The sequence below is a fragment of the Pseudophryne corroboree genome, unplaced genomic scaffold (genome assembly GCF_028390025.1).
Source record: "Pseudophryne corroboree isolate aPseCor3 unplaced genomic scaffold, aPseCor3.hap2 scaffold_852, whole genome shotgun sequence".
Classification (NCBI taxonomy): Eukaryota; Metazoa; Chordata; class Amphibia; order Anura; family Myobatrachidae; genus Pseudophryne; species Pseudophryne corroboree.
The window spans coordinates 181,357-205,272 of NW_026970431.1; the positions used below are offsets into that span (position 1 = coordinate 181,357).

The window sequence follows — 23,916 nt, forward strand, 5'->3', positions numbered from 1 at the left end:
ATGACTGTACTGATTGTATTGAATAAAATACACATCTAGCATAACCAATTAATGCTGCAAAGTACTCCAGTGGCGCAATTGGTCAGCACGTGGTACTTATAAGACAGTATCTGTTGAGCAATGCCGAGGTTGTGAGTTCAAGCCTCACCTGGAGCATATTTGTATTCTGTTTTTTTTTCCCTTTTCTTATGTCTTTAGTTATTGATTATAAACTGCTACCTTAATATGTAATATGATATTACAAAGGATGGAAGAAAAAAAGAAAAAACACAAACATGATTGTGCATTTAAGTTGTCAGCACACATCTGCTTTGGTTCAAATGCACTGCATATCTTCCTTCAGTCAGCCAACAAAACAGCAATGGAAAAGATTAACATACTGTTGGTAAAGCAGTTGCATCAAATTGATTTTCTGCAATATAGCATGATAATCCATTCTGACAGCTCTGGATAGTACCAGCACATTTCTTGCTGGACTTGGTAATGCAAAGAACACAGTAAACAGCTTCACTTTTTCCTCAAAAATAAATAATTGACTATTAAAAACCTAACAGTCTTAAATAAGAACATCAGTAAGCACCACTGGCATAATGGATAAGTCACTGCCCTCCTAAGCCAGGGGGTCCAAGTCCCGTCTGAGTTGGAAGTCATTACAGCAAGTGTCTCTTCACTAGAGTTGATATTTTATCCTTCCTTCAACTGTACAACAGTCTTGCAGTGTTTAGCTTGTAAAAAATGACCACAGAAGCTAAAATATGACATTAATTATGATAACATTGTTGTTGTGGTTTTTTAAACATTTTCTATCACCGTGGACAGATTATTCAAGTGCCATCTGGCATGCATGTTCCTTTGTTGCTCATCATTCATCACCAAAAATGATTTTCTTTTTCAATTCTTATGACTGTACTGATTGTATTAAATAAAATCCACATCTAGCATAACCAATTAATGCTGCAAAGTGCTCCAGTGGCGCAATTGGTCAGCACGCGGTACTTATAAGACAGTATCTGTTGAGCAATGCCGAAGTTGTGAGTTCAAGCCTCCCCTGGAGCAGCTTTGTATAATGTTTTTTTTTTCCTTTTTTTATGTCATTAGTCATTGATTATAAACTGCTACCTTAATATTTAATATGATATTACAAAGGATGGAAGAAAGAAAGAAAAAACACAAACATGATTGTGCATTTAAGTTGTCAGCACACATCTGCTTTGGTTCAAATGCACTGCATATCTTCCTTCAGCCAGCCAACAAAACAGCAATGGAAAAGATTAACATACTGTTGGTAAAGCAGTTGCATCAAATTGATTTTCTGCAATATAGCATGATAATCCATACTGACAGCTCTGGATAGTACCAGCACATTTCTTGCTGGACTTGGTAATGCAAAGAACACAGTAAACAGCTTCACTTTTTTTCAAAAATAAATAATTGACTATTAAAAACCTATCAGTCTTAAATAAGGACATCAGTAAGCACCACTGGCATAATGGATAAGGCACTGTTATCCTAAGCCGGTGGTTGTGGGTTTAAGTCCTGTCTGAGTTGGAAGTCATTACAGCAAGTGTCTCATCACTAGAGTTGATATTTTATCCTTGCTTCAACTGTAAAACAGTCTTGCAGTGTTTAGCTTGTAAAAAATGACCACAGAAGCTAAAATATGACATTAATTATGATAACATTGTTGTTGTTGTTTTTTAAACCTTTTCTTTCACCGTGGACAGCTTATTCAAGTGCCATCTGGCATGCATGTTCCTTTGTTGCTCATCATTCATCACCAAAAATGATTTTCTTTTTCAATTCTTATGACTGTACTGATTGTATTGAATAAAATCCACATCTAGCATAACCAATTAATGCTGCAAAGTGCTCCAGTGGCGCAATTGGTCAGCACGCGGTACTTATAAGACAGTATCTGTTGAGCAATGCTGAGGTTGTGAGTTCAAGCCTCACCTGGAGCATATTTGAATACTATTTTTTTTTCTTTTCTTATGTCATTAGTCATTGATTATAAACTGGTAGCCTTAATATTTAATATGATATTACAAAGGATGAAGGAAAGAAAGAAAACACACAAACATGATTGTGCATTTAAGTTGTCAGCACATATCTGCTTTGGTTCAAATGCACTGCATATCTTCCTTCAGTCAGCCAACAAAACAGCAATGGAAAAGAATAACATACTGTTGGTAAAGCAGTTGCATCAAATTGATTTTCTGCAATATAGCATGATAATCCATACTGACAGCTCTGGATAGTACCAGCACTTTTCTTGCTGGACTTGGTAATGCAAAGAACACAGTAAACAGCTTCAATTTTTTCCCAAAAATAAATAATTGACTATTAAAACCCTATCAGTCTTAAATAAGGACATCAGTAAGCACCATTGGCATAATGGATAAGGCACTGTTCTCCTAAGCCAGTGGTTGTGGGTTTAAGTCCCGTCTGAGTTGGAAGTCATTACAGCAAGTGTCTCACCACTAGAGTTGATATTTTATCCTTGCTTCAACTGTAAAACAGTCTTGCAGTGTTTAGCTTGTAAAAAATGACTACAGAAGCTAAAATATGACATTAATTATGATAACATTGTTGTTGTTGTGTTTTAAACCTTTTCTATCACAGTGGACAGCTTATTCAAGTGCCATCTGGCATGCATGTTCCTTTGTTGCTCATCATTCATCACCAAAAATTATTTTCTTTTTCAATTCTTATGACTGTACTGATTGTATTGAATAAAATCCACATCTAGCATAACCAATTAATGCTGCAAAGTGCTCCAGTGGCGCAATTGGTCAGCACGCGGTACTTATAACACAGTATCTGTTGAGCAATGCCGAGGCTGTGAGTTCAAGCCTCACCTGGAGCAGCTTAGTAGAATGTTTTTTTTTTCTTTTTTTATGTCATTAGTCATTGATTATAAACTGCTACCTTAATGTTTAATATGATATTACAAAGGATGGAAGAAAGAAAGAAAAAACACAAACATGATTGTGCATTTAAGTTGTCAGCACACATCTGCTTTGGTTCAAATGCACTGCATATCTTCCTTCAGTCAGCCAACAAAACAGCAATTGAAAAGATTAACATACTGTTGGTAAAGCAGTTGCATCAAATTGATTTTCTGCAATATAGCATGATACTCCATACTGACAGCTCTGGATAGTACCAGCATATTTCTTGCTGGACTTGGTAATGCAAAGAACACAGTAAACAGCTTCACTTTTTCCTCAAAAATAAATAATTGACTATTATAAACCTAACAGTCTTAAATAAGAACATCAGTAAGCACCACTGGCATAATGGATAAGTCACTGCCCTCCTAAGACAGGGGGTCCAAGTTCCATATGGGGTGGAAGTCATTACAGCAAGTGTCTCATCACTAGAGTTGATATTTTATCCTTGCTTCGACTGTAAAACAGTCTTGCAGTGTTTAGCTTGCAAAAAATGACTACAGAAGCTAAAATAGGACATTTATTATGATAACATTGTTGTTTTTTTTAAACATTTTCTATCACCGTGGACAGCTTATTTAAGTACCATCTGGCATGCATGTTCCTTTGTTGCTCATCATTCATCACCAAAAATGATTTTCCTTTTCAATTCTTATGACTGTACTGATTGTATTGGATAAAATCCACATCTAGCATAACCAAATAATGCTGCAAAGTGCTCCAGTGGCGCAATTGGTCAGCACGCGGTACTTATAAGACAGTATCTGTTGAGCAATGCCGAGGTTGTGAGTTCAAGCCTCACCTGGAGCAGCTTTGTATAATGTTTTTTTTTTTCCTTTTTTTATGTCATTAGTCATTGAATATAAACTGCTACCTTAATGTTTAATATGATATTACAAAGGATGGAAGAAAGAAAGAAAAAACACAAACATGATTGTGCATTTAAGTTGTCAGCACACATCTGCTTTGGTTCAAATGCACTGCATATCTTCCTTCAGTCAGCCAACAAAACAGCAATGGAAAAGATTAACATACTGTTGGTAAAGCAGTTGCATCAAATTGATTTTCTGCAATATAGCATGATAATCCATACTGACAGCTCTGGATATTACCAGCACATTTCTTGCTGGACTTGGTAATGCAAAGAACACAGTAAACAGCTTCACTTTTTTTCAAAAATAAATAATTGACTATTAAAAACCTATCAGTCTTAAATAAGGACATCAGTAAGCACCACTGGCATAATGGATAAGGCACTGTTCTCCTAAGCCAGTGGTTGTGGGTTTAAGTCCCGTCTGAGTTGGAAGTCATTACAGCAAGTGTCTCATCACTAGAGTTGATATTTTATCCTTCCTTCAATTGTAAAACAGTCTTGCAGTGTTTAGCTTGTAAAAAATGACCACAGAAGCTAAAATATGAAATTTATTATGATAACATTGTTGTTGTTGTTTTTTAAACCTTTTCTATCACCGTGGACAGCTTATTAAAGTGCCATCTGGCATGCATGTTCCTTTGTTGCTCATCATTCATCACCGAAAATGATTTTCTTTTTCAATTCTTATGAATGTACTGATTGTATTGAATAAAATCCACATCTAGCATAACCAATTAATGCTGCAAAGTGCTCCAGTGGCACAATTGGTCAGCGCGCAAAACTTATAATGACAGTATCTGTTGAGCAATGCCAAAGTTGTGAGTTCAAGCCTCACCTGAAGCATCATTGTATACTGTTTTTTTTTTCCTTTTCTTATGTCATTAGTCATTGATTATAAACTGCTACCTTAATATTTAATATGATATTACAAAGGATGGAAGAAAGAAAGAAAAACACAAACATGATTGTGCATTTAAGTTGTCAGCACACATCTGCTTTGGTTCAAATGCACTGCATATCTTCCTTCAGTCAGCCAACAAAACAGCAATGGAAAAGAATAACATACTGTTGGTAAAGCAGTTGCATCAAATTGATTTTCTGCAATATAGCATGATAATCCATACTGACAGCTCTGGATAGTACCAGCATATTTCTTGCTGGACTTGGTAATGCAAAGAACACAGTAAACAGCTTCACTTTTTCCTCAAAAATAAATAATTGACTATTAAAAACCTAACAGTCTTAAATAAGAACATCAGTAAGCACCACTGGCATAATGGATAAGTCACTGCCCTCCTAAGACAGGGGGTCCAAGTTCCATATGGGGTGGAAGTCATTACAGCAAGTGTCTCATCACTAGAGTTGATATTTTATCCTTGCTTCGACTGTAAAACAGTCTTGCAGTGTTTAGCTTGCAAAAAATGACCACAGAAGCAAAAATATGACATTTATTATAATAACATTGTTGTTGTTTTTTTTAAACATTTTCTATCACCGTGGACAGCTTATTTAAGTACCATCTGGCATGCATGTTCCTTTGTTGCTCATCATTCATCACCAAAAATGATTTTCTTTTTCAATTCTTATGACTGTACTGATTACATTGAATAAAATCCACATCTAGCATAACCAAAAAATGTTGCAAAGTTCTCCAGTGGCGCGATTGGTCAGCGCGCGGTACTTATAAGACAGTATCTGTTGAGCAAGGCCGAGGTTGTGAGTTCAAGCCTCACCTGGAGCATCTTTGTATACTGTTTTTTTTCCTTTTCTTATGTCATTAGTCATTGATTATAAACTGGTAGCCTTAATATTTAATATGATATTACAAAGGATGGAAGAAAGAAAGAAAACACACAAACATGATTGTGCATTTAAGTTGTCAGCACACATCTGCTTTGGTTCAAATGCACTGCATATCTTCCTTCAGTCAGCCAACAAAACAGCAATGGAAAAGAAAAACATACTGTTGGTAAAGCAGTTGCATCAAATTGATTTTCTGCAATATAGCATAATAATCCATACTGACAGCTCTGGATAGTACCAGCACATTTCTTGCTGGACTTGGTAATGCAAAGAACACAGTAAACAGCTTAATTTTTTCCCCAAAAATAAATAATTGACTATTAAAACCCTATCAGTCTTAAATAAGGACATCAGTAAGCACCACTGGCATAATGGATAAGGCACTGTTCTCCTAAGCCAGTGGTTGTGGGTTTAAGTCCAGTCTGAGTTGGAAGTCATTACAGCAAGTGTCTCATCAGTAGAGTTGATATTTTATCCTTCCTTCAACTGTAAAACAGTCTTGCAGTGTTAAGCTTGCAAAAAATGACCACAGAAGCTAAAATATGACATTTATTATGATAACATTGTTGTTGGGTTTTTTTTAAACATTTTCTATCACCGTGGACAGCTTATTTAAGTACCATCTGGCATGCATGTTCCTTTGTTGCTCATCATTCATCACCAAAAATGATTTTCTTTTTCAATTCTTATGACTGTACTGATTGCATTGAATAAAATCCACATCTAGCATAACCAGTCAATGATGCAAAGTGCTCCAGTGGTGCAATTGGTCAGCGCGCGGTACTTATAAGACAGTATCTGTTGAGCAATGCCGAGGTTGTGAGTTCAAGCCTCACCTGGAGCATCTTTGTCTACTGTTTTTTTTCCTTTTCTTATGTCATTAGTCATTGATTATAAACTGGTAGCCTTAATATTTAATATGATATTACAAAGGATGGAAGAAAGAAAGAAAACACACAAACATGATTGTGCATTTAAGTTGTCAGCACACATCTGCTTTGGTTCAAATGCGCTGCATATCTTCCTTCAGTCAGCCAACAAAACAGCAATGGAAAAGATTAACATACTGTTGGTAAAGCAGTTGCATCAAATTGATTTTCTGCAATATAGCATGATAATCCATACTGACAGCTCTGGATAGTACCAGCACATTTCTTGCTGGACTTGGTAATGCAAAGAACACAGTAAACAGCTTCACTTTTCCCTCAAAAATAAATAATTGACTATTAAAAACCTATCAGTCTTAAATATAGACATCAGTAAGCACCACTGGCATAATGGATATGGCTCTGTTCTCCTAAGCCAGTGGTTGTGGGTTTAAGTCCAGTCTGAGTTGGAAGTAATTACAGCAAGTGTCTCATCACTAGAGTTGATATTTTATCCTTGCTTCAACTGTACAACAGTCTTGCAGTGTTTAGCTTGTAAAAAATGACCACAGAAGCTAAAATATGACATTAATTATGATCACATTGTTGTTGTTGTTTTTTAAACCTTTTCTATCACCGTGGACAGCTCATTCAAGTGCCATCTGGCATGCATGTTCCTTTGTTGCTCATCATTCATCACCAAAAATGATTTTCTTTTTCAATTCTTATGACTGTACTGATTGTATTGAATAAAATCCACATCTAGCATAACCAATTAATGCTGCAAAGTACTCAAGTGGCACAATTGGTCAGCGCGCAGTACTTATAAAACAGTATCTGTTGAGCAACGCCGAGGTTGTGAGTTCAAGCCTCACCTGGAGCATCTTTGTATACTGTGTTTTTTTCCTTTTCTTATGTCATTAGTCATTGATTATAAACTGGTAGCCTTAATATTTAATATGATATTACAAAGGATGGAAGAAAGAAAGAAAACACACAAACATGATTGTGCATTTAAGTTGTCAGCACACATCTGCTTTGGTTCAAATGCACTGCATATCTTCCTTCAGTCAGCCAACAAAACAGCAATGGAAAAGAATAACATACTGTTGGTAAAGCAGTTGCATCAAATTGATTTTCTGCAATATAGCATGATAATCAATACTGACAGCTCTGGATAGTACCAGCACATTTCTTGCTGGACTTGGTAATGCAAAGAACACAGTAAACAGCTTCAATTTTTAAAAATAAATACATAATTGACTATTAAAACCCTATCAGTCTTAAATAAGGACATCAGTAAGCACCACTGGCATAATGGATAAGGCACTGTTCTCCTAAGCCAGTGGTTGTGGGTTTAAGTCCCGTATGAGTTGGAAGTCATTACAGCAAGTGTCTCATCACTAGAGTTGATATTTTATCCTTGCTTCAACTGTAAAACAGTCTTGCAGTGTTTAACTTGTAAAAAATGACCACAGAAGCTAAAATATGACATTAATTATGATAACATTGTTGTTGTTGTTGTCTTTTAAACCTTTTCTATCACAGTGGACAGCTTATTCAAGTGCCATCTGGCATGCATGTTCCTTTGTTGCTCATCATTCATCACCGAAAATGATTTTCTTTTTCAATTCTTATGACTGTACTGATTGTATTGAATAAAATCCACATCTAGCATAACCAAATAATGCTGAAAAGTGCTCCAGTGACGCAATTGGTCAGCGCGCGGTACTTATAAGACAGTATCTGTTGAGCAATGCCGAGGTTGTGAGTTCAAGCCTCACCTGGAGCATCTTTGTATACTGTTTTTTTTCCTTTTCTTATGTCATTAGTCATTGATTATAAACTGCTACCTTAATATTTAATATGATATTACAAAGGATGGAAGAAAGAAAGAAAAAACACAAACATGATTGTGCATTAAAGTTGTCAGCACACATCTACTTTGGTTCAAATGCACTGCATATCTTCCTTCAGTCAGCCAACAAAACAGCAATGGAAAAGATTAACATACTGTTGGTAAAGCAGTTGCATCAAATTGATTTTCTGCAATATAGCATGATAATCCATACTGACAGCTCTGGATAGTACCAGCACATTTCTTGCTGGACTTGGTAATGCAAAGAACACAGTAAACAGCTTCACTTTTTCCTCAAAAATAAATAATTGACTATTAAAAACCTAACAGTCTTAAATAAGAACATCAGTAAGCACCACTGGCATAATAGATAAGTCACTGCCCTCCTAAGACAGGGGGTCCAAGTTCCATATGGGGTGGAAGTCATTATAGCAAGTGTCTCATCACTAGAGTTGATATTTTATCCTTGCTTTGACTGTAAAACAGTCTTGCAGTGTTTAGCTTGCAAATAATGACCACAGAAGCTAAAATATGACATTTATTATGAAAACATTGTTGTTGTTTTTTTTAAAACATTTTCTATCACCGTGGACAGCTTATTTAAGTACCATCTGGCATGCATGTTCCTTTGTTGCTCATCATTCATCACCAAAAATGATTTTCTTTTTCAATTCTTATGACTGTACTAATTGCATTGAATAAAATCCACATCTAGCATAACCAATCAATGATTCAAAGCGCTCCAGTGGCGCAATTGGTCAGCGCTCGGTACTTATAAGACAGTATCTGTTGAGCAATGCTGAGGTTGTGAGTTCAAGCCTCACATAGAGCATCTTTGTATACTGTTTTTTTTCCTTTTCTTATGTCATTAGTCATTGATTATAAACTGGTAGCCTTAATATTTAATATGATATTACAAAGGATGGAAGAAAGAAAGAAAACACACAAACATGATTGTGCATTTAAGTTGTCAGCACACATCTGCTTTGGTTCAAATGCACTGCATATCTTCCTTCAGTCAGCCAACAAAACAGCAATGGAAAAGAATAACATACTGTTGGTAAAGCAGTTGCATCAAATTGATTTTCTGCAATATAGCATGATAATCCATACTGACAGCTCTGGATAGTACCAGCACTTTTCTTGCTGGACTTGGTAATGCAAAGAACACAGTAAACAGCTTCAATTTAAAAAAAAATAATAATAATTGACTATTAAAACCCTATCAGTCTTAAATAAGGACATCAGTAAGCACCACTGGCATAATGGATAAGGCACTGTTCTCCTAAGCCAGTGGTTGTGGGTTTAAGTCCCGTCTGAGTTGGAAGTCATTACAGCAAGTGGCTCATCACTATAGTTGATATTTTATCCTTGCTTTAACTGTAAAACAGTCTTGCAGTGTTTAGCTTGTAAAAAATGACCACAGAAGCTAAAATATGACATTAATTATGATAACATTGTTGTTGTTTTTTAAACCTTTTCTATCACAGTGGACAGCTTATTCAAGTGCCATCTGGCATGCATGTTACTTTGCTGCTCATCATTCATCACCAAAAATGATTTTCTTTTTCAATTCTTATGACTGTACTGATTGTATTGAATAAAATCCACATCTAGCATAACCAATTAATGCTGTAAAGTGCTCCAGTGGCGCAATTGGTCAGCGCTTGGTTCTTATAAGACAGTATCTGTTGAGCAATGCCGAGGTTGTGAGTTCAAGCCTCACCTGGAGCAGCTTTGTATAATGTTTTTTTTTTCTTTTTTTATGTCATTAGTCATTGATTATAAACTCCTACCTTAATGTTTAATATGATATTACAAAGGATGGAAGAAAGAAATAAAAAACACAAACATGATTGTGCATTTAAGTTGTCAGCACACATCTGCTTTGGTTCAAATGCACTGCATATCTTCCTTCAGTCAGCCAACAAAACAGCAATGGAAAAGATTAACATACTGTTGGTAAAGCAGTTGCATCAAATTGATTTTCTGCAATATAGCATGATAATCCATACTGACAGCTCTGGATAGTACCAGCACATTTCTTGCTGGACTTGGTAATGCAAAGAACACAGTAAACAGCTTCACTTTTTTTCAAAAATAAATAATTGACTATTAAAAACCTATCAGTCTTAAATAAGGACATCAGTAAGCACCACTGGCATAATGGATAAGGCACTGTTATCCTAAGCCGGTGGTTGTGGGTTTAAGTCCTGTCTGAGTTGGAAGTCATTACAGCAAGTGTCTCATCACTAGAGTTGATATTTTATCCTTGCTTCAACTGTAAAACAGTCTTGCAGTGTTTAGCTTGTAAAAAATGACCACAGAAGCTAAAATATGACATTAATTATGATAACATTGTTGTTGTTGTTTTTTAAACCTTTTCTTTCACCGTGGAGAGCTTATTCAAGTGCCATCTGGCATGCATGTTCCTTTGTTGCTCATCATTCATCACCAAAAATGATTTTCTTTTTCAATTCTTATGACTGTACTGATTGTATTGAATAAAATACACATCTAGCATAACCAATTAATGCTGCAAAGTACTCCAGTGGCGCAATTGGTCAGCACGTGGTACTTATAAGACAGTATCTGTTGAGCAATGCCGAGGTTGTGAGTTCAAGCCTCACCTGGAGCATCTTTGTATTCTGTTTTTTTTTTTCCCTTTTCTTATGTCATTAGTTATTGATTATAAACTGCTACCTTAATATGTAATATGATATTACAAAGGATGGAAGAAAAAAAGAAAAAACACAAACATTATTGTGCATTTAAGTTGTCAGCACACATCTGCTTTGGTTCAAATGCACTGCATATCTTCCTTCAGTCAGCCAACAAAACAGCAATGGAAAAGATTAACATACTGTTGGTAAAGCAGTTGCATCAAATTGATTTTCTGCAATATAGCATGATAATCCATTCTGACAGCTCTGGATAGTACCAGCACATTTCTTGCTGGACTTGGTAATGCAAAGAACACAGTAAACAGCTTCACTTTTTCCTCAAAAATAAATAATTGACTATTAAAAACCTAACAGTCTTAAATAAGAACATCAGTAAGCACCACTGGCATAATAGATAAGTCACTGCCCTCCTAAGACAGGGGGTCCAAGTTCCATATGGGGTGGAAGTCATTATAGCAAGTGTCTCATCACTAGAGTTGATATTTTATCCTTGCTTTGACTGTAAAACAGTCTTGCAGTGTTTAGCTTGCAAATAATGACCACAGAAGCTAAAATATGACATTTATTATGAAAACATTGTTGTTGTTTTTTTTAAAACATTTTCTATCACCGTGGACAGCTTATTTAAGTACCATCTGGCATGCATGTTCCTTTGTTGCTCATCATTCATCACCAAAAATGATTTTCTTTTTCAATTCTTATGACTGTACTAATTGCATTGAATAAAATCCACATCTAGCATAACCAATTAATGCTGTAAAGTGCTCCAGTGGCGCAATTGGTCAGCGCTTGGTTCTTATAAGACAGTATCTGTTGAGCAATGCTGAGGTTGTGAGTTCAAGCCTCACCTGGAGCAGCTTTGTATAATGTTTTTTTTTTTCTTTTTTTATGTCATTAGTCATTGATTATAAACTCCTACCTTAATGTTTAATATGATATTACAAAGGATGGAAGAAAGAAATAAAAAACACAAACATGATTGTGCATTTAAGTTGTCAGCACACATCTGCTTTGGTTCAAATGCACTGCATATCTTCCTTCAGTCAGCCAACAAAACAGCAATGGAAAAGATTAACATACTGTTGGTAAAGCAGTTGCATCAAATTGATTTTCTGCAATATAGCATGATAATCCATACTGACAGCTCTGGATAGTACCAGCACATTTCTTGCTGGACTTGGTAATGCAAAGAACACAGTAAACAGCTTCACTTTTTTTCAAAAATAAATAATTGACTATTAAAAACCTATCAGTCTTAAATAAGGACATCAGTAAGCACCACTGGCATAATGGATAAGGCACTGTTATCCTAAGCCGGTGGTTGTGGGTTTAAGTCCTGTCTGAGTTGGAAGTCATTACAGCAAGTGTCTCATCACTAGAGTTGATATTTTATCCTTGCTTCAACTGTAAAACAGTCTTGCAGTGTTTAGCTTGTAAAAAATGACCACAGAAGCTAAAATATGACATTAATTATGATAACATTGTTGTTGTTGTTTTTTAAACCTTTTCTTTCACCGTGGAGAGCTTATTCAAGTGCCATCTGGCATGCATGTTCCTTTGTTGCTCATCATTCATCACCAAAAATGATTTTCTTTTTCAATTCTTATGACTGTACTGATTGTATTGAATAAAATACACATCTAGCATAACCAATTAATGCTGCAAAGTACTCCAGTGGCGCAATTGGTCAGCACGTGGTACTTATAAGACAGTATCTGTTGAGCAATGCCGAGGTTGTGAGTTCAAGCCTCACCAGGAGCATCTTTGTATTCTGTTTTTTTTTTTCCCTTTTCTTATGTCATTAGTTATTGATTATAAACTGCTACCTTAATATGTAATATGATATTACAAAGGATGGAAGAAAAAAAGAAAAAACACAAACATTATTGTGCATTTAAGTTGTCAGCACACATCTGCTTTGGTTCAAATGCACTGCATATCTTCCTTCAGTCAGCCAACAAAACAGCAATGGAAAAGATTAACATACTGTTGGTAAAGCAGTTGCATCAAATTGATTTTCTGCAATATAGCATGATAATCCATTCTGACAGCTCTGGATAGTACCAGCACATTTCTTGCTGGACTTGGTAATGCAAAGAACACAGTAAACAGCTTCACTTTTTCCTCAAAAATAAATAATTGACTATTAAAAACCTAACAGTCTTAAATAAGAACATCAGTAAGCACCACTGGCATAATAGATAAGTCACTGCCCTCCTAAGACAGGGGGTCCAAGTTCCATATGGGGTGGAAGTCATTATAGCAAGTGTCTCATCACTAGAGTTGATATTTTATCCTTGCTTTGACTGTAAAACAGTCTTGCAGTGTTTAGCTTGCAAATAATGACCACAGAAGCTAAAATATGACATTTATTATGAAAACATTGTTGTTGTTTTTTTTTAAAACATTTTCTATCACCGTGGACAGCTTATTTAAGTACCATCTGGCATGCATGTTCCTTTGTTGCTCATCATTCATCACCAAAAATGATTTTCTTTTTCAATTCTTATGACTGTACTAATTGCATTGAATAAAATCCACATCTAGCATAACCAATCAATGATTCAAAGCGCTCCAGTGGCGCAATTGGTCAGCGCTCGGTACTTATAAGACAGTATCTGTTGAGCAATGCTGAGGTTGTGAGTTCAAGCCTCACATGGAGCATCTTTGTATATTGTTTTTTTTCCTTTTCTTATGTCATTAGTCATTGATTATAAACTGGTAGCCTTAATATTTAATATGATATTACAAAGGATGGAAGAAAGAAAGAAAACACACAAACATGATTGTGCATTTAAGTTGTCAGCACACATCTGCTTTGGTTCAAATGCACTGCATATCTTCCTTCAGTCAGCCAACAAAACAGCAATGGAAAAGAATAACATACTGTTGGTAAAGCAGTTGCATCAAATTGATTTTCTGCAATATAGCATGATAATCCATACTGACAGCTCTGGATAGTACCAGCACTTTTCTTGCTGGACTTGGTAATGCAAAGAACACAGTAAACAGCTTCAATTTAAAAAAAAATAATAATAATTGACTATTAAAACCCTATCAGTCTTAAATAAGGACATCAGTAAGCACCACTGGCATAATGGATAAGGCACTGTTCTCCTAAGCCAGTGGTTGTGGGTTTAAGTCCCGTCTGAGTTGGAAGTCATTACAGCAAGTGGCTCATCACTATAGTTGATATTTTATCCTTGCTTTAACTGTAAAACAGTCTTGCAGTGTTTAGCTTGTAAAAAATGACCACAGAAGCTAAAATATGACATTAATTATGATAACATTGTTGTTGTTTTTTAAACCTTTTCTATCACAGTGGACAGCTTATTCAAGTGCCATCTGGCATGCATGTTACTTTGCTGCTCATCATTCATCACCAAAAATGATTTTCTTTTTCAATTCTTATGACTGTACTGATTGTATTGAATAAAATCCACATCTAGCATAACCAATTAATGCTGTAAAGTGCTCCAGTGGCGCAATTGGTCAGCGCTTGGTTCTTATAAGACAGTATCTGTTGAGCAATGCCGAGGTTGTGAGTTCAAGCCTCACCTGGAGCAGCTTTGTATAATGTTTTTTTTTTTCTTTTTTTATGTCATTAGTCATTGATTATAAACTCCTACCTTAATGTTTAATATGATATTACAAAGGATGGAAGAAAGAAATAAAAAACACAAACATGATTGTGCATTTAAGTTGTCAGCACACATCTGCTTTGGTTCAAATGCACTGCATATCTTCCTTCAGTCAGCCAACAAAACAGCAATGGAAAAGATTAACATACTGTTGGTAAAGCAGTTGCATCAAATTGATTTTCTGCAATATAGCATGATAATCCATACTGACAGCTCTGGATAGTACCAGCACATTTCTTGCTGGACTTGGTAATGCAAAGAACACAGTAAACAGCTTCACTTTTTTTCAAAAATAAATAATTGACTATTAAAAACCTATCAGTCTTAAATAAGGACATCAGTAAGCACCACTGGCATAATGGATAAGGCACTGTTATCCTAAGCCGGTGGTTGTGGGTTTAAGTCCTGTCTGAGTTGGAAGTCATTACAGCAAGTGTCTCATCACTAGAGTTGATATTTTATCCTTGCTTCAACTGTAAAACAGTCTTGCAGTGTTTAGCTTGTAAAAAATGACCACAGAAGCTAAAATATGACATTAATTATGATAACATTGTTGTTGTTGTTTTTTAAACCTTTTCTTTCACCGTGGAGAGCTTATTCAAGTGCCATCTGGCATGCATGTTCCTTTGTTGCTCATCATTCATCACCAAAAATGATTTTCTTTTTCAATTCTTATGACTGTACTGATTGTATTGAATAAAATACACATCTAGCATAACCAATTAATGCTGCAAAGTACTCCAGTGGCGCAATTGGTCAGCACGTGGTACTTATAAGACAGTATCTGTTGAGCAATGCCGAGGTTGTGAGTTCAAGCCTCACCTGGAGCATCTTTGTATTCTGTTTTTTTTTTCCCTTTTCTTATGTCATTAGTTATTGATTATAAACTGCTACCTTAATATGTAATATGATATTACAAAGGATGGAAGAAAAAAAGAAAAAACACAAACATTATTGTGCATTTAAGTTGTCAGCACACATCTGCTTTGGTTCAAATGCACTGCATATCTTCCTTCAGTCAGCCAACAAAACAGCAATGGAAAAGATTAACATACTGTTGGTAAAGCAGTTGCATCAAATTGATTTTCTGCAATATAGCATGATAATCCATTCTGACAGCTCTGGATAGTACCAGCACATTTCTTGCTGGACTTGGTAATGCAAAGAACACAGTAAACAGCTTCACTTTTTTCTCAAAAATAAATAATTGACTATTAAAAACCTAACAGTCTTAAATAAGAACATCAGTAAGCACCACTGGCATAATGGATAAGTCACTGCCCTCCTAAGCCAGGGGGTCCAAGTCCCATATGGGGTGGAAGTAATTACAGCAAGTGTCTCATCACTAGAGTTGATATTTTATCCTTGCTTCAACTGTAAAACAGTCTTGCAGTGTTTAGCTTGTAAAAAATGACCACAGAAGCTAAAATATGACATTAATTATGATAACATTGTTGTTGTTGTTGTTGTTTTTTAAACCTTTTCTATCACCGTGGACAGCTTATTCAAGTGCCATCTGGCATGCATGTTCCTTTGTTGCTCATCATTCATCACCAAAAATGATTTTCTTTTTTAATTCTTATGACTGTACTGATTGTATTGAATAAAATCCACATCTAGCATAACCAACCAATGCTGCAAAGTGCTCCAGTGGTGCAATAGGTCAGCGTGCGGTACTTATAAGACAGTATCTGTTGAGCAATGCCGAGGTTGTGAGTTCAAGTCTCACCTGGAGCAGCTTTGTATACTGTTTTTTTTCCTTTTCTTATGTCATTAGTCATTGATTATAAACTGCTACCTTAATATTTAATATGATATTAAAAAGGATGGAAGAAAGAAAGAAAAAACACAAACATGATTGTGCATTTAAGTTGTCAGCACACATCTGCATATCTTCCTTCAGTCAGCCAACAAAACAGCAATGGAAAAGATTAACATACTGTTGGTAAAGCAGTTGCATCAAATTGATTTTCTGCAATATAGCATGATAATCCATACTGACAGCTCTGGATAGTACCAGCACATTTCTTGCTGGACTTGGTAATGCAAAGAACACAGTAAACAGCTTCACTTTTTCCTCAAAAATAAATAATTGACTATTAAAAACCTAACAGTCTTAAATAAGAACATCAGTAAGCACCACTGGCATAATGGGTAAGGCACTGTTCTCCTAAGCCAGTGGTTGTGGGTTTAAGTCCCCTCTGAGTTGGAAGTCATTACAGCAAGTGTCTCATCACTAGAGTTGATATTTTATCCTTGCTTCAACTGTAAAACAGTCTTGCAGTGTTTAGCTTGTAAAAAAATGACCACAGAAGCTAAAATATGACATTAATTATGATAACATTGTTGTTGTTGTTTTTTAAACCTTTTCTATCAGCGTGGACAGCTTATTCAAGTGCCATCTGGCATGCATGTTCCTTTGTTGCTCATCATTCATCACCAAAAATGATTTTCTTTTTCAATTCTTATGACTGTACTGATTGTATTGAATAAAATACACATCTAGCATAACCAATTAACGCTGCAAAGTACTCCAGTGGCGCAATTGGTCAGCACGTGGTACTTATAAGACAGTATCTGTTGAGCAATTTCGAGGTTGTGAGTTCAAGCCTCACCTGGAGCATATTTGTATTCTGTTTTTTTTTCCCTTTTCTTATGTCATTAGTTATTGATTATAAACTGCTACCTTAATATGTAATATGATATTACAAAGGATGGAAGAAAAAAAGAAAAAACACAAACATGATTGTGCATTTAAGTTGTCAGCACACATCTGCTTTGGTTCAAATGCACTGCATATCTTCCTTCAGTCAGCCAACAAAACAGCAATGGAAAAGATTAACATACTGTTGGTAAAGCAGTTGCATCAAATTGATTTTCTGCAATATAGCATGATAATCCATTCTGACAGCTCTGGATAGTACCAGCACATTTCTTGCTGGACTTGGTAATGCAAAGAACACAGTAAACAGCTTCACTTTTTCCTCAAAAATAAATAATTGACTATTAAAAACCTAACAGTCTTAAATAAGAACATCAGTAAGCACCACTGGCATAATGGATAAGTCACTGCCCTCCTAAGCCAGGGGGTCCAAGTCCCGTCTGAGTTGGAAGTCATTACAGCAAGTGTCTCTTCACTAGAGTTGATATTTTATCCTTCCTTCAACTGTACAACAGTCTTGCAGTGTTTAGCTTGTAAAAAATGACCACAGAAGCTAAAATATGACATTAATTATGATAACATTGTTGTTGTGGTTTTTTAAACATTTTCTAACACCGTGGACAGATTATTCAAGTGCCATCTGGCATGCATGTTCCTTTGTTGCTCATCATTCATCACCAAAAATGATTTTCTTTTTCAATTCTTATGACTGTACTGATTGTATTAAATAAAATCCACATCTAGCATAACCAACTAATGCTGCAAAGTGCTCCAGTGGCGCAATTGGTCAGCGCGCGGTACTTATAAGACAGTATCTGTTGAGCAATGCCGAAGTTGTGAGTTCAAGCCTCCCCTGGAGCAGCTTTGTATAATGTTTTTTTTTCCTTTTTTTATGTCATTAGTCATTGATTATAAACTGCTACCTTAATATTTAATATGATATTACAAAGGATGGAAGAAAGAAAGAAAAAACACAAACATGATTGTGCATTTAAGTTGTCAGCACACATCTGCTTTGGTTCAAATGCACTGCATATCTTCCTTCAGCCAGCCAACAAAACAGCAATGGAAAAGATTAACATACTGTGGGTAAAGCAGTTGCATCAAATTGATTTTCTGCAATATAGCATGATAATCCATACTGACAGCTCTGGATAGTACCAGCACATTTCTTGCTGGACTTGGTAATGCAAAGAACACAGTAAACAGCTTCACTTTTTTTCAAAAATAAATAATTGACTATTAAAAACCTATCAGTCTTAAATAAGGACATCAGTAAGCACCACTGGCATAATGGATAAGGCACTGTTATCCTAAGCCGGTGGTTGTGGGTTTAAGTCCTGTCTGAGTTGGAAGTCATTACAGCAAGTGTCTCATCACTAGAGTTGATATTTTATCCTTGCTTCAACTGTAAAACAGTCTTGCAGTGTTTAGCTTGTAAAAAATGACCACAGAAGCTAAAATATGACATTAATTATGATAACATTGTTGTTGTTGTTTTTTAAACCTTTTCTTTCACCGTGGACAGCTTATTCAAGTGCCATCTGGCATGCATGTTCCTTTGTTGCTCATCATTCATCACCAAAAATGATTTTCTTTTTCAATTCTTATGACTGTACTGATTGTATTGAATAAAATCCACATCTAGCATAACCAATTAATGCTGCAAAGTGCTCTAGTGGCGCAATTGGTCAGCACGCGGTACTTATAAGACAGTATCTGTTGAGCAATGCTGAGGTTGTGAGTTCAAGCCTCACCTGGAGCATCTTTGAATACTATTTTTTTTTCTTTTCTTATGTCATTAGTCATTGATTATAAACTGGTAGCCTTAATATTTAATATGATATTACAAAGGATGAAGGAAAGAAAGAAAACACACAAACATGATTGTGCATTTAAGTTGTCAGCACATATCTGCTTTGGTTCAAATGCACTGCATATCTTCCTTCAGTCAGCCAACAAAACAGCAATGGAAAAGAATAACATACTGTTGGTAAAGCAGTTGCATCAAATTGATTTTCTGCAATATAGCATGATAATCCATACTGACAGCTCTGGATAGTACCAGCACTTTTCTTGCTGGACTTGGTAATGCAAAGAACACAGTAAACAGCTTCAATTTTTCCCCAAAAATAAATAATTGACTATTAAAACCCTATCAGTCTTAAATAAGGACATCAGTAAGCACCATTGGCATAATGGATAAGGCACTGTTCTCCTAAGCCAGTGGTTGTGGGTTTAAGTCCCGTCTGAGTTGGAAGTCATTACAGCAAGTGTCTCACCACTAGAGTTGATATTTTATCCTTGCTTCAACTGTAAAACAGTCTTGCAGTGTTTAGCTTGTAAAAAATGACTACAGAAGCTAAAATATGACATTAATTATGATAACATTGTTGTTGTTGTGTTTTAAACCTTTTCTATCACAGTGGACAGCTTATTCAAGTGCCATCTGGCATGCATGTTCCTTTGTTGCTCATCATTCATCACCAAAAATTATTTTCTTTTTCAATTCTTATGACTGTACTGATTGTATTGAATAAAATCCACATCTAGCATAACCAATTAATGCTGCAAAGTGCTCCAGTGGCGCAATTGGTCAGCGCGCGGTACTTATAACACAGTATCTGTTGAGCAATGCCGAGGCTGTGAGTTCAAGCCTCACCTGGAGCAGCTTAGTAGAATGTTTTTTTTTCCTTTTTTTATGTCATTAGTCATTGATTATAAACTGCTACCTTAATGTTTAATATGATATTACAAAGGATGGAAGAAAGAAAGAAAAAACACAAACATGATTGTGCATTTAAGTTGTCAGCACACATCTGCTTTGGTTCAAATGCACTGCATATCTTCCTTCAGTCAGCCAACAAAACAGCAATGGAAAAGATTAACATACTGTTGGTAAAGCAGTTGCATCAAATTGATTTTCTGCAATATAGCATGATAATCCATACTGACAGCTCTGGATAGTACCAGCATATTTCTTGCTGGACTTGGTAATGCAAAGAACACAGTAAACAGCTTCACTTTTTCCTCAAAAATAAATAATTGACTATTATAAACCTAACAGTCTTAAATAAGAACATCAGTAAGCACCACTGGCATAATGGATAAGTCACTGCCCTCCTAAGACAGGGGGTCCAAGTTCCATATGGGGTGGAAGTCATTACAGCAAGTGTCTCATCACTAGAGTTGATATTTTATCCTTGCTTCGACTGTAAAACAGTCTTGCAGTGTTTAGCTTGCAAAAAATGACTACAGAAGCTAAAATATGACATTTATTATGATAACATTGTTGTTTTTTTTAAACATTTTCTATCACCGTGGACAGCTTATTTAAGTACCATCTGGCATGCATGTTCCTTTGTTGCTCATCATTCATCACCAAAAATGATTTTCCTTTTCAATTCTTATGACTGTACTGATTGTATTGGATAAAATCCACATCTAGCATAACCAAATAATGCTGCAAAGTGCTCCAGTGGCGCAATTGGTCAGCACGCGGTACTTATAAGACAGTATCTGTTGAGCAATGCCGAGGTTGTGAGTTCAAGCCTCACCTGGAGCAGCTTTGTATAATGTTTTTTTTTTCCTTTTTTTATGTCATTAGTCATTGAATATAAACTGCTACCTTAATGTTTAATATGATATTACAAAGGATGGAAGAAAGAAAGAAAAAACACAAACATGATTGTGCATTTAAGTTGTCAGCACACATCTGCTTTGGTTCAAATGCACTGCATATCTTCCTTCAGTCAGCCAACAAAACAGCAATGGAAAAGATTAACATACTGTTGGTAAAGCAGTTGCATCAAATTGATTTTCTGCAATATAGCATGATAATCCATACTGACAGCTCTGGATATTACCAGCACATTTCTTGCTGGACTTGGTAATGCAAAGAACACAGTAAACAGCTTCACTTTTTTTCAAAAATAAATAATTGACTATTAAAAACCTATCAGTCTTAAATAAGGACATCAGTAAGCACCACTGGCATAATGGATAAGGCACTGTTCTCCTAAGCCAGTGGTTGTGGGTTTAAGTCCCGTCTGAGTTGGAAGTCATTACAGCAAGTGTCTCATCACTAGAGTTGATATTTTATCCTTCCTTCAATTGTAAAACAGTCTTGCAGTGTTTAGCTTGTAAAAAATGACCACAGAAGCTAAAATATGAAATTTATTATGATAACATTGTTGTTGTTGTTTTTTAAACCTTTTCTATCACCGTGGACAGCTTATTAAAGTGCCATCTGGCATGCATGTTCCTTTGTTGCTCATCATTCATCACCGAAAATGATTTTCTTTTTCAATTCTTATGAATGTACTGATTGTATTGAATAAAATCCACATCTAGCATAACCAATTAATGCTGCAAAGTGCTCCAGTGGCACAATTGGTCAGCGCGCAAAACTTATAATGACAGTATCTGTTGAGCAATGCCAAAGTTGTGAGTTCAAGCCTCACCTGAAGCATCATTGTATACTGTTTTTTTTTTTCCTTTTCTTATGTCATTAGTCATTGATTATAAACTGCTACCTTAATATTTAATATGATATTACAAAGGATGGAAGAAAGAAAGAAAAACACAAACATGATTGTGCATTTAAGTTGTCAGCACACATCTGCTTTGGTTCAAATGCACTGCATATCTTCCTTCAGTCAGCCAACAAAACAGCAATGGAAAAGAATAACATACTGTTGGTAAAGCAGTTGCATCAAATTGATTTTCTGCAATATAGCATGATAATCCATACTGACAGCTCTGGATAGTACCAGCATATTTCTTGCTGGACTTGGTAATGCAAAGAACACAGTAAACAGCTTCACTTTTTCCTCAAAAATAAATAATTGACTATTAAAAACCTAACAGTCTTAAATAAGAACATCAGTAAGCACCACTGGCATAATGGATAAGTCACTGCCCTCCTAAGACAGGGGGTCCAAGTTCCATATGGGGTGGAAGTCATTACAGCAAGTGTCTCATCACTAGAGTTGATATTTTATCCTTGCTTCGACTGTAAAACAGTCTTGCAGTGTTTAGCTTGCAAAAAATGACCACAGAAGCAAAAATATGACATTTATTATAATAACATTGTTGTTGTTTTTTTTAAACATTTTCTATCACCGTGGACAGCTTATTTAAGTACCATCTGGCATGCATGTTCCTTTGTTGCTCATCATTCATCACCAAAAATGATTTTCTTTTTCAATTCTTATGACTGTACTGATTACATTGAATAAAATCCACATCTAGCATAACCAAAAAATGTTGCAAAGTTCTCCAGTGGCGCGATTGGTCAGCGCGCGGTACTTATAAGACAGTATCTGTTGAGCAAGGCCGAGGTTGTGAGTTCAAGCCTCACCTGGAGCATCTTTGTATACTGTTTTTTTTCCTTTTCTTATGTCATTAGTCATTGATTATAAACTGGTAGCCTTAATATTTAATATGATATTACAAAGGATGGAAGAAAGAAAGAAAACACACAAACATGATTGTGCATTTAAGTTGTCAGCACACATCTGCTTTGGTTCAAATGCACTGCATATCTTCCTTCAGTCAGCCAACAAAACAGCAATGGAAAAGAAAAACATACTGTTGGTAAAGCAGTTGCATCAAATTGATTTTCTGCAATATAGCATAATAATCCATACTGACAGCTCTGGATAGTACCAGCACATTTCTTGCTGGACTTGGTAATGCAAAGAACACAGTAAACAGCTTAATTTTTTCCCCAAAAATAAATAATTGACTATTAAAACCCTATCAGTCTTAAATAAGGACATCAGTAAGCACCACTGGCATAATGGATAAGGCACTGTTCTCCTAAGCCAGTGGTTGTGGGTTTAAGTCCAGTCTGAGTTGGAAGTCATTACAGCAAGTGTCTCATCAGTAGAGTTGATATTTTATCCTTCCTTCAACTGTAAAACAGTCTTGCAGTGTTAAGCTTGCAAAAAATGACCACAGAAGCTAAAATATGACATTTATTATGATAACATTGTTGTTGGTTTTTTTTTAAACATTTTCTATCACCGTGGACAGCTTATTTAAGTACCATCTGGCATGCATGTTCCTTTGTTGCTCATCATTCATCACCAAAAATGATTTTCTTTTTCAATTCTTATGACTGTACTGATTGCATTGAATAAAATCCACATCTAGCATAACCAGTCAATGATGCAAAGTGCTCCAGTGGTGCAATTGGTCAGCGCGCGGTACTTATAAGACAGTATCTGTTGAGCAATGCCGAGGTTGTGAGTTCAAGCCTCACCTGGAGCATCTTTGTCTACTGTTTTTTTTCCTTTTCTTATGTCATTAGTCATTGATTATAAACTGGTAGCCTTAATATTTAATATGATATTACAAAGGATGGAAGAAAGAAAGAAAACACACAAACATGATTGTGCATTTAAGTTGTCAGCACACATCTGCTTTGGTTCAAATGCGCTGCATATCTTCCTTCAGTCAGCCAACAAAACAGCAATGGAAAAGATTAACATACTGTTGGTAAAGCAGTTGCATCAAATTGATTTTCTGCAATATAGCATGATAATCCATACTGACAGCTCTGGATAGTACC

At 35.7% G+C, this 23,916-nt stretch overlaps 8 non-coding genes across 8 annotated transcripts; all 8 read left to right on the forward strand.

Moving 5' to 3' along the window:
* The first annotated feature begins 2,773 nt into the window (after positions 1 to 2,773).
* TRNAI-UAU (transfer RNA isoleucine (anticodon UAU)) lies at positions 2,774 to 2,866 on the forward strand. The gene is given in 2 exon segments: positions 2,774 to 2,811; positions 2,831 to 2,866. It is a non-coding gene; the product is annotated as a tRNA-Ile (tRNA).
* An 802-nt stretch (positions 2,867 to 3,668) lies between these two features.
* On the forward strand, positions 3,669 to 3,761 carry TRNAI-UAU (transfer RNA isoleucine (anticodon UAU)). The gene is given in 2 exon segments: positions 3,669 to 3,706; positions 3,726 to 3,761. It is a non-coding gene; the product is annotated as a tRNA-Ile (tRNA).
* A 2,618-nt stretch (positions 3,762 to 6,379) lies between these two features.
* TRNAI-UAU (transfer RNA isoleucine (anticodon UAU)) lies at positions 6,380 to 6,472 on the forward strand. The gene is given in 2 exon segments: positions 6,380 to 6,417; positions 6,437 to 6,472. It is a non-coding gene; the product is annotated as a tRNA-Ile (tRNA).
* Positions 6,473 to 9,993: 3,521 nt separating this feature from the next.
* Positions 9,994 to 10,086, forward strand: TRNAI-UAU (transfer RNA isoleucine (anticodon UAU)). Its single transcript is given in 2 exon segments — positions 9,994 to 10,031; positions 10,051 to 10,086. It is a non-coding gene; the product is annotated as a tRNA-Ile (tRNA).
* A 4,423-nt stretch (positions 10,087 to 14,509) lies between these two features.
* TRNAI-UAU (transfer RNA isoleucine (anticodon UAU)) lies at positions 14,510 to 14,602 on the forward strand. Its single transcript is given in 2 exon segments — positions 14,510 to 14,547; positions 14,567 to 14,602. It is a non-coding gene; the product is annotated as a tRNA-Ile (tRNA).
* Positions 14,603 to 19,916: 5,314 nt separating this feature from the next.
* On the forward strand, positions 19,917 to 20,009 carry TRNAI-UAU (transfer RNA isoleucine (anticodon UAU)). Its single transcript is given in 2 exon segments — positions 19,917 to 19,954; positions 19,974 to 20,009. It is a non-coding gene; the product is annotated as a tRNA-Ile (tRNA).
* An 802-nt stretch (positions 20,010 to 20,811) lies between these two features.
* TRNAI-UAU (transfer RNA isoleucine (anticodon UAU)) lies at positions 20,812 to 20,904 on the forward strand. The gene is given in 2 exon segments: positions 20,812 to 20,849; positions 20,869 to 20,904. It is a non-coding gene; the product is annotated as a tRNA-Ile (tRNA).
* Positions 20,905 to 23,522: 2,618 nt separating this feature from the next.
* Positions 23,523 to 23,615, forward strand: TRNAI-UAU (transfer RNA isoleucine (anticodon UAU)). The gene is given in 2 exon segments: positions 23,523 to 23,560; positions 23,580 to 23,615. It is a non-coding gene; the product is annotated as a tRNA-Ile (tRNA).
* Positions 23,616 to 23,916: the final 301 nt, after the last annotated feature.